This window comes from Malaclemys terrapin, chromosome 6, assembly GCF_027887155.1.
Source record: "Malaclemys terrapin pileata isolate rMalTer1 chromosome 6, rMalTer1.hap1, whole genome shotgun sequence".
Classification (NCBI taxonomy): Eukaryota; Metazoa; Chordata; order Testudines; family Emydidae; genus Malaclemys; species Malaclemys terrapin.
The window spans coordinates 22,008,562-22,021,723 of record NC_071510.1 but is presented as its reverse complement, the minus strand read 5'-3'; positions in this window follow the sequence as shown (position 1 = coordinate 22,021,723).

Genomic DNA, 13,162 nt, shown 5'->3' with positions numbered 1-13,162 from the left:
CCTTGTCAAATCTTTTTTTAAACTTTCCCTTTATTTTTTAGTAGTTTATGTTTAACACAGAACTGTATTGTATTTTCTTTTTTTGGTCTCAGCTGCTGCCTGATTGCATAATTCTGGTTCCAAATGACGTGTGTGGTTGACTGGTCAGCTCGTAACTCTGGTGTTTGTAACGCTGAGGTTCTACTGTATAAGATTTCTACTGTGCTTGGTCAAAAAGATTTCAGCTCCTTCTAATATGAATCCAAAATTTTGCTCTGATTTAGTCACAAACCCAAACCTAGCCTAAAACTAATCTGGATTTAAACATGGCTTCTTCAAGGGCTTGATTCAACTCAGTCTAAAAACTCCCATTGGCTTGAATGATGCAACATCAAACCCCAGCAGATCTGACGAAATACCAGCAGGGAAAGGAGGGGGCTCACAAATATTTCTCGAATACTGGGGCCTTGGTTCTACCCCATCATATTTAAGATCTTTAGTATCTGAGAATTTCTGAAGCTTTGAAACTGGTCTGCAGGATTTGGTTGAGTACACACAGTCAGCTTTAAATACGTGTATTTGATAGAGAATACACGGATTTAACGTTAAATATTGTTAAATTTAACTACTGACATAGCTGGCAATTTTTGAAGCTCAGATACCAATATCGGATTCTTTACAAAGAATCCATAATCTGCCATTACTTCTTTGGTGATTTGTGTCAGAAGTTCTCAAACACTGTTTGCCACTATTTGTGAATCTAAGGATACGTCTACACTATCTGCCGGATCTGCAGGTAGCGATCGATCCATCGGGGATCGATGTATCGCATGTAGTGTAGACGCGATACATCGATCCCTGATCGCTCTGCTGTTGACTGCTGAACTCCAGCTCGGCGAGAGGCGGAAGCAAAGTTGACGGAGGAGCGGCGGCCGTCGATCCCGTGCCGCGAGGATGCGAAGTAAGTGATTCTAAGTCGATCTAAGATACGTCTACTTCAGCTACGTTATATTCTCGTAGCTGAAGTTGCGTATCTTAGATCGATGCCCCCCTAGTGTAAACCAGGCCTAATGGTTTGCAAAAACTTCACAATAGAGTGAAAGCTCCTTGGGGCAGAGAAACTGTCTTTTTGTTCTTTGTTTAGCACAATGAGCTCCTTGTTCATGACTGGGGCTCCCAGAATACAAATAAATAAAGAATAGTAGTAAGAGAGCCAGAATTCACTGAATTTTGTATTCTGCCAATCCTGTTCAACCAACTCAACTCCTCAGCACAAAAAAAAGCAAAACAAACCAAAATAATGACAACAACAACAAAACATGGGTTGGGGGCAGACATGCCAAACCCATGAAAAAAATGCAGAAATTGGACTTGTTTTTGGCTTAACTGGCTTGTGAGTTGGCTTATAGGTTGTTTGGCTTCTACCTTGTTGCTTCTTTTTTTTTTTTTTTTTTTTTGATTGGCTCCTGGCAAGAAGGGACAAGGAGGGGGAGAGAGTCGGGGTGCAGAACGGGCCCACCACAGTCCCAGACTGCACTCCAGGGGTATCTAGTCACATAGAGTGTTGCGGTTCTTAGGGATTGGCTGGTTTTGGCCTTGTTTTGAAATGGGATTAGTTTGATTTTTGGCTTATTGTGAAAGTTGGGGTGCTTATTTACCACGTGAAAGTTGGCAACTGTTTTGGGGGGCTGGATAATTCAGGGAATTTGTAGTAGGGTATTGAGCCATTTTTCCTCTAAGTGATAGTTCTAATTCAGCCCAGGTCAATTGTGATAGAAAGTTGGGATAAAAATGTATTGTGCTGCAATATACTGGTGAATATTCTATGTTTTTAAATAAAATTAATTGTTCATATGTGAGGCACTGTAGTTTGGTGGTTAGAGGAACAGAATGGACTCCAAGATTCTATTCTCAGCTCTCTTATTAACTCAGGCCAAGTCACAAATCTTGCTCTGACTCAGATTCCCCCTTTATAAAAGAGTGAAAACACTTCTCTAACTCTCCAGGGTGTTATAGGGCTTAATGAAGTATTTATGAAATGCCTTGAGACCGTTGGATAGAAGGTGATTCATATGCATGAGGTATGATTAGTGAGGTAATGGGTGCCCAATCTAGGTTCCCCACATACAGAAATCCAGCAGTTTTTATCCAATGTGTACAAAAGCACATTTGAAGAAAAAGGCTGGGTTTTTTAATACTTGAAATGGCCTCTGCCACACAGCAGTGCCCTTTAAAACTATGATCCAGTCATTTTGTTAACTCCATGGCCCACAACCACTCCCCCTCATGGCAATTGCCTCTTGCATTATCTTCTGCATTCAGCACTGCTCATCCATATAATCCCTCCACCACTCCAACCCGGCCACAGTTTCAGTATAGCTCACTCACTCCCACTGCATCTCTGTCAGCATCACCACCATATATCCCTTGTCCTCCTTCCTTTCTCCATTGCAGTGGCCATCAATTACCACAGCACCATTCTCCACACCAGCTCCTTTCCTTTCTCCTTCTCTGTATCCATATCTCAGACTCGGTATCCTTGATGGATACTGAAGCGTAATACTGGATGCTTGATGATTCCCAATGTTGGAAATCATTACATCCTTGTTTATTGTTGCGGAGAATGGGAGTTTAGTCCTAAGCTACTTCAAGTACCACATATCTTTTGAAAGACCTACCAAATCAGCTTCACTGTTCCACAACAGTCAGATTGAGGGAGTACAGATGTCAATGGAGGAGGACAGGAAATCTTTACAGCCTTCTCTACAGACAGCCCTAAGTGCTGGAACACTTCCAAAAGAAAGTTAACAACAGTCCCATGCTTACCCTTTTCAGAACCCGCTCTGAGTCACATCTTTATAGCAAAACATTCCCCAAAGTACCCAAAGAAAATAAATACAAATTACCAAAAAAAAAGGGGGAGGGAGTTATATATACCTAATGGATCAGATCCAAAGATCATTGATGTCAACAAAGAGCCTCCCATTGATTTCAATAGGATACTTCATATTAGGAGTTAAGGAATTAATTTTCCCCTGGGCAATTATCACTGGCTTTTATAGCCTTTATGCAGTCCCTAGATATTATGATGATAGACACTTTAGAAATGTGGACACAGATTTATTATTTGTTTAGTGCCCAAAAAAGTGCTTAGTGCTGTACAACAAACAAATCCAAAAACAGCATGTGCCCAGACGTGTTATTACCAATGAGACATTTGTTTCTTTTAGTATAACCCTTTGAAAATAAAACACAGTAAGTGTCTCTGCCTACAACAGTAGAATCTGATTGACTTGTTTACATATTTACAGTATTTGCTAATCTTTATTACAAGAAGTTCCTGACCACTTTTGTTCTCTTGGCTAGATAAGGTTTGTTTTTTGGTTGTTGTTTAGTTGTTGTTTTTTGGGGGAGGAGAGGGGTATGGTGGGTTGACTGCGGGATACTGTTGCTCAGCAATTTGTCTTCAGTAATCAAGGATCTTTTGCTACATTGCATCTCTGCCAGCTATTGTATAACGTTCTGTGTGGGTTCTTGGGGTGAGGGGAGCAGAGCTGAAACAAAGTTGGATTAACATTCTTGCTCTGCTGTTGTTTGACCTGTCCCTAGCAATTTCCCTGGGGGAAAAGGAAAGCCACAGATGCTGCTGTATGAGTGTGTGTGAACTCTGGTTCCAGGAAAGAAAATGTCATTGAATTTTGCTCGGACTAAGCTAAAACAAAATTATACTGTGGCGTACTCATTAATAGATGTTTTAAATGTTATTTTTAATGTAGTGACAGCAATGCAGTCAACAGGAAGATCCAAATGCCTAATTAATATTGAAGACTTTATGCAGTATGAGTGACAGATATTTTCACCTTGTGTGCTTCCTAGTGTTTTCTTGCTGTGCTCTAATGTCCTGCTGAAATGTCACTGGATCCTTACAAAGAAACATCTCTTTGATCAATCATCTTCTAACCATCAAAGACATGCTAGAAATTTTATGGGAGATGGATGCATGCTGAAATAAACCTGATTACTTATTCTGAAAAAGAAAAAAGAAAAAAAAAACACCATGGTGCATCACAGTTCAGGGTAACTGCAGCTGTATTTCCCCTCCTTGGTCCATTGAGGGCAGAGCTTAAATTTTCAGAGACTATTTCATAGAATCATAGAAGATTAGGGTTGGAAGAGACCTCAGGAGGTCATCTAGTCCATCCCCCTGCTCAAAGCAGGACCAACCCCAACTAAATCATTCCAGTCAGGGCTTTGTCAAGTTGGGCCTTAAAAACCTCTAAGGAAGGAGATTCCACCACCTCCCTAGGTAACCCATTCCAGTGCTATTTCCTGGAGCTCCCCATGACATCCTCCCACCCCATTCAGGGCTCTGGGCTTCAGCTGTGGGGCTTGGGGTCTTGGGGCTTTAGCACCATGGGGAGGCACTGGGACTTGGGGCATCTTCCCTGTGAGGAGGCACCAGGGCTCCCACAGGTCTGAAACTATTTACTGGAGGTCTGCTCTGGATGGCTCCAGCTGAATTTAAGCCCAGCTTGAGGGCACACATTCTAGACTCCAGGCTTCTCAAACATCACCTCTCTTGAGTGGAGACCTACATCTCTCTCTCTCTCCTTACTGGGGTTTTTCTAGGCTGAACAGTTCCTTGCCTACACTATGATATTCCCAGTGAGCCAAACTGCCTATACAGGCCAACTTCTGCACTTTGCTTTCTCTTCAAAGGCTATGAAGAGCTGTAATTGTCAACAATCACAAGTCACCATACAGCTCTTTATAAACAAGCACATTTATTCTTAAGGTGAAAGCATCACATACAAATATTAAAAACAATGGAAGAGCCTCCAAGTATGCTAATAAGCTTATCAAAGACCACCCCCTACTCCAACTGGCAGGTATGTACTCGGCATGCCTCAACGGGCCTCCGCTGCCACGGCTACACTGTTATTTATAGTCGTGTTAGTTTAGTGAAAGCTAGTGTGAGTGTGTGTACATAAACAGGGAGATCACACTCCTAGCTCACAGTGTAGACATAGCCAAAGAGCAAAGGTAATGTCACCAAAGGCCTGGTGCTCATAAGAGAGGTTCCCAAGAAGCCAATAATGAACTGACTAGCTGAAGGGCAGCATCCATGTCCAAATGTGGTGTTGGTTCCAATCACAGAGAGAGAGAGAGGGGTAGAGGCAGGCGGTATGGCCACTCTTCAGTGAGTGTCCGTGAACCTGTCATTGGTCTATTGAAGAGGACCTTGCTATGTTGCTATCTCAGTTCTGGCTGTACCATGGTAGTGAATCCTGCCTGATGGGGAGTGCACCATGACCTAAGCATAGCCTAAAGCCTGTAGCCATAGGCAACTGTTTGTACAGCATCCAAAGATACTTTCTCAACTGGTGGGAACAGTCATTCATTTCAAAAGGAGCTTGTTTATTTTTAACTAACAAAAACCAAAAAATGAAATCTAAGCACAGTAATTCTGCATCTTATCCTTCAGCCACACAGATAAATCCAGAGATCAAGTGCTGGAGTACAGTTCTACCCAGGTTAATTCATTTAATCAAATATTACAGTTCATTGTCTCCCAGGTCTTAGCCAGTATTTGCCTTCCTGGTGGAGAAAGTTTTAGAAAAGTTTTCTCTTTTTTTCTTTCCCTGAAAAGGTGACTCAAGCAGGACTTTGATGAAGTATCTAGGTACCAATTTTCTGGACATACTGTATTTATTTATGACTGTGTATCAGACCTTTTCCCTCAGTTTATACTGGCTTTGTAGGTGACATCCAAAGTATAGCCAAAACTACGCTAAAAGAATGCTAAGGTTCCAAAGCCAAATACTCAAAAGTTAGGAAATGCCAGAATTAAGCTTTCCTGTCAAAACCTGATCTGGCTCCTTCGTGTGTATGTAGTATGATACCATCATTAATTACATGATCACATACTAGTTTTTTTCACAGGACCTGCCTCATTCAGTGAATATTTCTTTTTATCTTCCCTAGTCAATGTGTAGCCCCAGGCCTTATTTAACACAAACCATCCAAACCTTGCACTGGATACAAAATTATTCATTTCCTCCGGGTGATTTCAAAACCATAGCTACAACCTACCCCTCGCCAACAATTTCAGCAGAAAGGCCAAAGATTGTGCAGACAAGGAGACTGAACTATCCTCTCACCTCTACAAGTGGGCTAACCAGAACAGGATATGGGTCTATTGGTCGAGAGGTGTAGGCAACCTTGACCCACTGCTGGCATTCACCAGCACTGTCAAACCTATAATCTGGAGGAGAGAGAAAATGAAAACTGGAGGTATAACAAAATCAAGAGCTATGGAAAGTATGGCGCTTTTATCCCAGTAACTTATAGAACAATTTGAGACTTTCTTCTACACTGGCTTTGATTTGCCTTTATGGAAAACAGTCAGTCAATACTGTTTATTTTTCAAATGTTAGCAAATATTGGCATTTGAAAGTGAATGAATGATTGATTAGTCTAGTGACAATTACGACAGAAAACTAGTGAGAATGGATTCAAATCAATATTCATGAAGTGCCAGAGTTCTGTAAGTATAGGAATTCATTTACTATCACTCAAACTTTTCATTATTTATTGACAGAACTTTCATATTTAAATGCAAGGGAAGGCTCCCATTTGTTAAATCATTTAAAATAATACTTATAATTTACCTAGTAATTCCAATCTTCATGTTGCTTTACCAATACTAATTAACCCTCTCCTGTAAGGCAGGTGAATAAGCATTACTAATCTTGTGTTTGTTTGTTTAAGAGTGGAAACTGAGGGAAAGGGATTAACAAAAGCAAAAGAGGGTATGAGTGTGACAGTAACAGGAGTTAGAACCGAGGATGATCCTGGCCCCCAGTCAGGTATTCAGACCATTAGACAATGTCTCTGAAAAGTCAGCCCCTTCTTCCCAAATACACCTTATTACCTCCAGATTCAACTCTGTTCCAGTTCAGATATCAGATTCTTCTCTAAGGAGAGAGATGCATAGCACTGTATGTCAGAGCATCTAGAGTTCTATTCACTTTATGTTGCAAGTGCCTTTTAAACAAGGCCAAGATCCTGTCTACTTTGCATGGACATGAAAGAACTTTTCAAAGGGGCGTCAGTGTTCTCAGAAAAGGTAACTTTGCACCAGTTTATGTATATAAATACGACCATAACTGTTATGTAACTCCGGCAATTTCCATGGTGCTCAACACCATAGTCTGAGCATGCGGGTAACCTCACTACCCATTTTGCACACAGAGATGCCTATGTGTGTATATAAATATGCATTTGCACATGTAAATAAAGATTCACTTTACAGACATGTTAGAACATATGGTCATATCCTCTACTTCACTTCAATCACATCTGGATTGAGTTTCACACAGCTAGCTTTCCCCCATGCCCCAATATCAGCCGAACACTAGACCAGACATTGAACAGTAGTGAATGGGTCAGGTAAGATATAGATTTGGAGCAGAGTATCATCAGCATACTGAAAGCACTCCAGCCCTTACCTCCTCACTAACCATCCTTGGAATCCCATATACATGTTGGATAGAATAGAAGATACTCTGGAATCCTTTGGAACTCCCTATGATAGCTCCCTTAGGGGTAAACAATTGCCCTACCCATCACTTCCTGGGAATGCTCAGCAAGACAAAAATGGTTCAACAGCCCCTTGCACTCCTGCTAAATTCCACAGGCGGGTCAAGAACTCTTCAATAGCAATGAAGGCAGCTGGTGGGTGGATCTAACAATATCAGCATGGACATCCAATCTTCTTCCATGTCCAGGAAGACCATCTACCAAATCAGAAATGCCATTTCTGTAGTGTACACAGAGAAACAAGGGTCAAGAAAATACGAGACATCTAGGTACACTGTCTCACTACAGCCTTCTCTATAATCTTTACCAAAAAATGAGTAGATGCTGGCAATTGTTAACCACATTTCCAGATGGATGCATTGATTCTGACAAAGAAAGCAACTAATTATGAAAAATTATTATGTGGGAGCTGGTCATTGAGAGCCTAGTTGAAGTGAAGGCAGAGTTTTCAGTTTAACAAGAGTTTTTAATTTTTATTATTGTAAAATCTCTTGCAAAAATTATTCCAGTGATTGTAGTCCTCCAGTATCATTTGAATTTCTCATGGTGGTTTGATGAAAATTGGGTTAATAAAGTAAAAAGACATAAGAAGAATTCCAAAAGTCCCTTTTTGAAGTTTTTCACTGGATTATCTCACTGTTTTGCAAATATAAATAAACTTGACAATGTTCTGGGATCTGTGCTTTGCTCCACATATTGCTTTCCATGTGCTGAGTGATAGAATTCCAGTTCTAAATATATAGTTTGTGTCATGTGCCATGGCTTGTCACTTTTTCTCCATAACTGAAAAGGCATGTGCCAAGATGAACCTACTGTATTTTAGTCTACTATCACCAATAGCAATTCTGTGCCAAAAATTCTCTTAACATTTACATATTGTTTATATAGCAATATAGCTTTATTCACTTTGGCTATTGTGCTTGATGGAGGAAAAAAGAACCTGTGTTTAAAGGAAATATCTTTCCCCCATCCCCATCTGTGATTGAATGGCCCATTTTTCTCCATTAATGCTTTGCAAAATCTCTGATTTTATTTAATTAGTCTAAAAGTCAGGGACATCAATTTTAAAATAAATACTAGTAATAATTACTGCTATAGCTGCTCAAACGTTTTTGAATGAAAATTTTAATTTAAAATGGCCTTTTTCAAGATGGGATTATTTGAAAAATGTATTTTTTTTTAATCCACTTTTTAAAATCCACTTTCATAGCAAAACTGGTGAGTGAAAAATGTAGTCAGTCTTTTTATTTTCCATTCATTTCATTGTTTTCCATCCCCCTTTTCCATGGCAAAATGAAAAAAATAAATGGGGTCAATGGAGAAAAATGAGGCATTTTTAAAATTTATCAAATAAAAAAAAATCAATCATTGTTTGTGAAAATGTTTTGAGTAAACCAGTTTTTCCTTGAGTTGCACAGGAAAAAAATGCCTTTGAAATCATTGGAAGAGGGAAAAGGATTCCTTTCATACCCCAGTTTGTCACCAGCTCAGTACTTAAGTACTGATATATCATTTTTTATAGGACAAGACTCCAACGTGCTTTATGAAGGTGGGTGAGCCTAGTTTTCCTGATTTTACAAATGGGGAAACTGACGCATAATGTGGTGAAAAGACTTGCCCAAGGTCACACAGTGAAGCAGTGACAGAGCCAGAAGCAGACCCCAGATTTCCTGACTTCCAGTTCTACATGCATGTGAACAGCCGCAATTATTGTAGTACTGGCACATATCACAATCTTTAATCCTCACAACACTCCTGTGTGGTACAGAGATATTGTCCCAATTTTACAGATGGGAAGCACAGAGGCCGAGATCCCCAAAGGCATGTAGGAGAAAGTAGGAGCCAGATTTTCAAAAGAAATTAAGTTTCTAAAGCTGCAGATAGGTGCCTAGTGGAATTTTCAAAAGCATCTATTCAGTTTAGCAGCTCAATTCACCTAACGTACATAGGCGCTATGATGCAGGAAGACAAGGTGCCAGCTCATGCCAAGGCCCAAGGCCTCACTGAACATTGACAAATGCATGGCTGGAAGCCAATCTAGCTCACTTGGGTGTTAGTATTGTTAAAATAGATATTAAAAGTTAGAAGAATGTGTTTGGATTTAATGGAATGCTTGTAGGATGCTGCATGTATTAATCCTATTTCTCTTATAAAATGGGATATGGATATTATAATGTTTAAATGTTTGCTCTGTAACTATAAAAATGTTTGCTAAGACTCCAGGGAGAAGCATTATCAAGTGTGAAATGCTAGTTTACCACGAGAGGTGTTACTTCCTCCCCAACATAAGGTCTACAGACATCAGACAAGCCATTGTGGACAAAAGACCTCATTGATTGCTTCCTCCAAGCCCCTGGAGAGGATGTGTGCACAAGCCCTCATCCCATCATAGCTTGAGCACTGAGGGGAGGGAATAAAAAAGCCTGTTAAGTAGAAATTGATATCACTCTGCTGCTTGAATTCTGAGGGGCAAAGATTTCTAAGCATATGAGAGGGGTCCCCAGCTGTTAAGCTTGGGTTAGCCCTAAAGGAAATATAAAGCTACTATCATCTTTTGGAACCCAAGACTATGTCTACCTGCTTTAACCTTGTAAATAACTTACTTCTTTTCTTAGTTAATAAACTAACTAAAGGTTTATTATAGGATTGGCTACAAGTAGGGTGACCAGATGTCCTGATTTTATAGGGACAGTCCTGATTTTTTGGGGCTTTGTCTTATATAGGTGCCTATTACCCCCCTCCCAGCCCCGTCCCTATTTTTCACACTTGCTGTCTGGTCACCCTAGCTACAAGTATTGTCTTGGCAAGAGATCTGGGGTAAGTGACTGATCCTTTGGGATTGGGAGTAACCTGATCATTGTTGTGATCTTTAGGGTAAGGACCATCTATCACAGAGGCAGGTTTGGCTGGGTGGCTAGCTAGATTGGAGTACGCAAGGAGACTGTCTGTGGCTCCCTGTTAAGGCTGTTATAGTGCCTGAGGAGTTCATGTTTGTTACTGGGTTGGTGAAATCTAAGTACCAAACACACAACCAGTTTGGGGTCTGTGCCCTGTTTCTTGACAGACACCCTGAGATTGCCACCCATGGTTGTGAGCCACTTCAGACAGCATGAGAGGCACTTCTGAAAATCTCACTATCTGCATCTTTAGGAGCCTAATCTTCTTTGAAAATCAGGCCTTAAATGACTTTGGTCACAAAGAAAATCTGTAGCAGAGCAGTGACTTGGTCTCCCAAGCTCAAGAACAGTGCCCTTTCTACTGGACCATCCTTCCTTTCTGGAAAGGAGAGGACTTCCCAGATTAAAAGCACAATCTAAAATGGGAGCCAGCATGTGCCTCACTTCTCAGATACAGTAACACTATTATATTTTAGGCCAACTGGTGCCACAGTTCAAACTGCGGAGCAACAGCAGGAAGTTTCATCCATTCTCTTCACCCATTCTATCAAATAAGATTCGCAAACCACCCGCTTCTGCGGGCCGTCTGTCAAAATCTCTTCTTATCAATTGAGCTAAAGACCTTCCTTCGCATCCATTGACAAGAGGTGACTGAGCCTAATGGATTCACCTCAGGAGGCATCTACTATGAGGTCACTTTTCTCCCTTCCACAAAGCTGGCTTGAGCATATGGTAAAAATAATTTAAATGCTTTATCGGAACTGCCAAAACACCCTGGGTCTACAAAATTAGCAGGGATAGATTTGTGGAAAGAGACTTAGTGAGCAAATGAACTGTAAGGAGCCACCTGGGAGGAGTTAAAAGTAGGGGGAAGGGGAGGGAAGCAGGAAATTTGAAAGAAATAACGTTTCATACCTCAAAGCTATGCTCATTTTCTGCTTTTGCTGCTTCTTCCTCCATTTCTTTTCCACTCTCTCATCTCCATGTGGTTTCCTTTCTTTTCCGTTTTTCTCCTGTTATTTTCTCACCTCTTTTCTCTCCCCCCCCACCCCACTAGCACTTGCCCTCCCTTCCTTCAATGCCTTACCTAATGCCCTTCTCTGTATTCTGGTTTGCCCACACCGATTGCCCTGCCCCATCTCTCTGTTACTCTTCACTCTCACCTCTTGGAGTCTCTTCAAAGAACCACTCCACCCTCTCCTCCTTCCATCCCTCCCTCCCCAGAGGCCTCTTCCCCTTTCATCTCTGGTGTTCCCCCCCTCCTCCACTCTCTGCACCCTGGAGCCTCTTCAAACCTCTGCCCCTTCATTCCTCCCTTGTCCTCTGCTACAAAGAGCCACTCCTATCCTCTTTCCCCCACATTCTGTCCCCTTCCTCCCACAAACCTGCCAGTCAGACCTCCCGCACCCTTCCATCCTTCCCTCACCCTCCACATGCTACCCCCAGACCCAAGCCACTCTCCTGCTTCCCCAGAACCCCTCTTCCAGCTAATGCTTCTTTCGTGTGAGTAAATAAAGAATGAATGAATGAATGTGCAATGGAGAGACCAGTGTGAGGGTATGTGATGGGAGGGGGGGAGAAGAGTGCACACCCTTTCATTCTTTCCCTCTCTTCACCCATCTCACACATGCACAACTCATTCTCCTTTTCACCCTACCCAGCCCATACTCAATGGGTGGAGAGAAAGAACACATGTGGGAAAGCTTGCAAATAGAATTGCTAGGCATTTTTCAATTAACTTGTTTTTTCACCCAAAAATGCCGATTAATCTAAACCAAATCTGTCTGTGAAGCTGGGTTAGTTTCAACAAATGTCTTGACGTGACAACATTTTTTGGGGGGGTTGCGGAGGAGGGAGTTTGAAATTGTCAATATGTCCTGTTTCAACACTTTCAAACCAGAAAGTTGGTTCTTCAAGTTGAAATAACTTTTCATTTTGAAATTTTTGTAAATTCAGACAATATATCAAACAAATTTGCAGGATGAGAAAAAATGATTCCCAGCAAGCTCTATGTGTGGGTAAGAGAGCGAGTGAACTTAAGTGTACATTTAACAAGATGGAGGGAGTCCAAGAGGAGGAGAGAACTGGAGCATGTTTGAGCAATGGGTCGGGGGGTTGAGAGAGAGATAGGTAGAGAGAGCAATAGTGAGTGAGTGTGACAGGTGGAAGAAAGGGACAGTGTGAGTGAGATCATGCATGTCTGCCCAACATGTAGAGATGGAGTCAGAGCCTATATTGCCTTAATACTTTTAAAAACGCAGGACGTTGCACCTAGCAGTTCAGTATTTTCCCGGGCAGAACCCTCTTCTTTTCCCATATCTCCACCCTCTTCTTGTTTGCCTCCCCACTTCTGTTTGGCTGCTTGCTTCCAAGTGCCCCGAAGTCACATCCCAACAGCTCATCAGTACACGCTCCGCCATGGCTTATGGGTACTTCCATCACACAGCAGTTTTTCTCACTTCTGCTTGACTTTGCTGATCATCCTTGTAATCAAGGCTCTTTTCATTCTCTTTGGCAAATTACCATCTGCAGGGGGGAAATATCAGGTGCAGATCCCAAAATGGACTTTTCTGTAGCTTCCCACAACCCTTGATGAAACCCTGTTTAAGTCTAAGGATCTTAATCAAGGCAATTACCTGACACAGGATAACTGGCTCAGCACTCACTTCTAGTGATTTACTTGA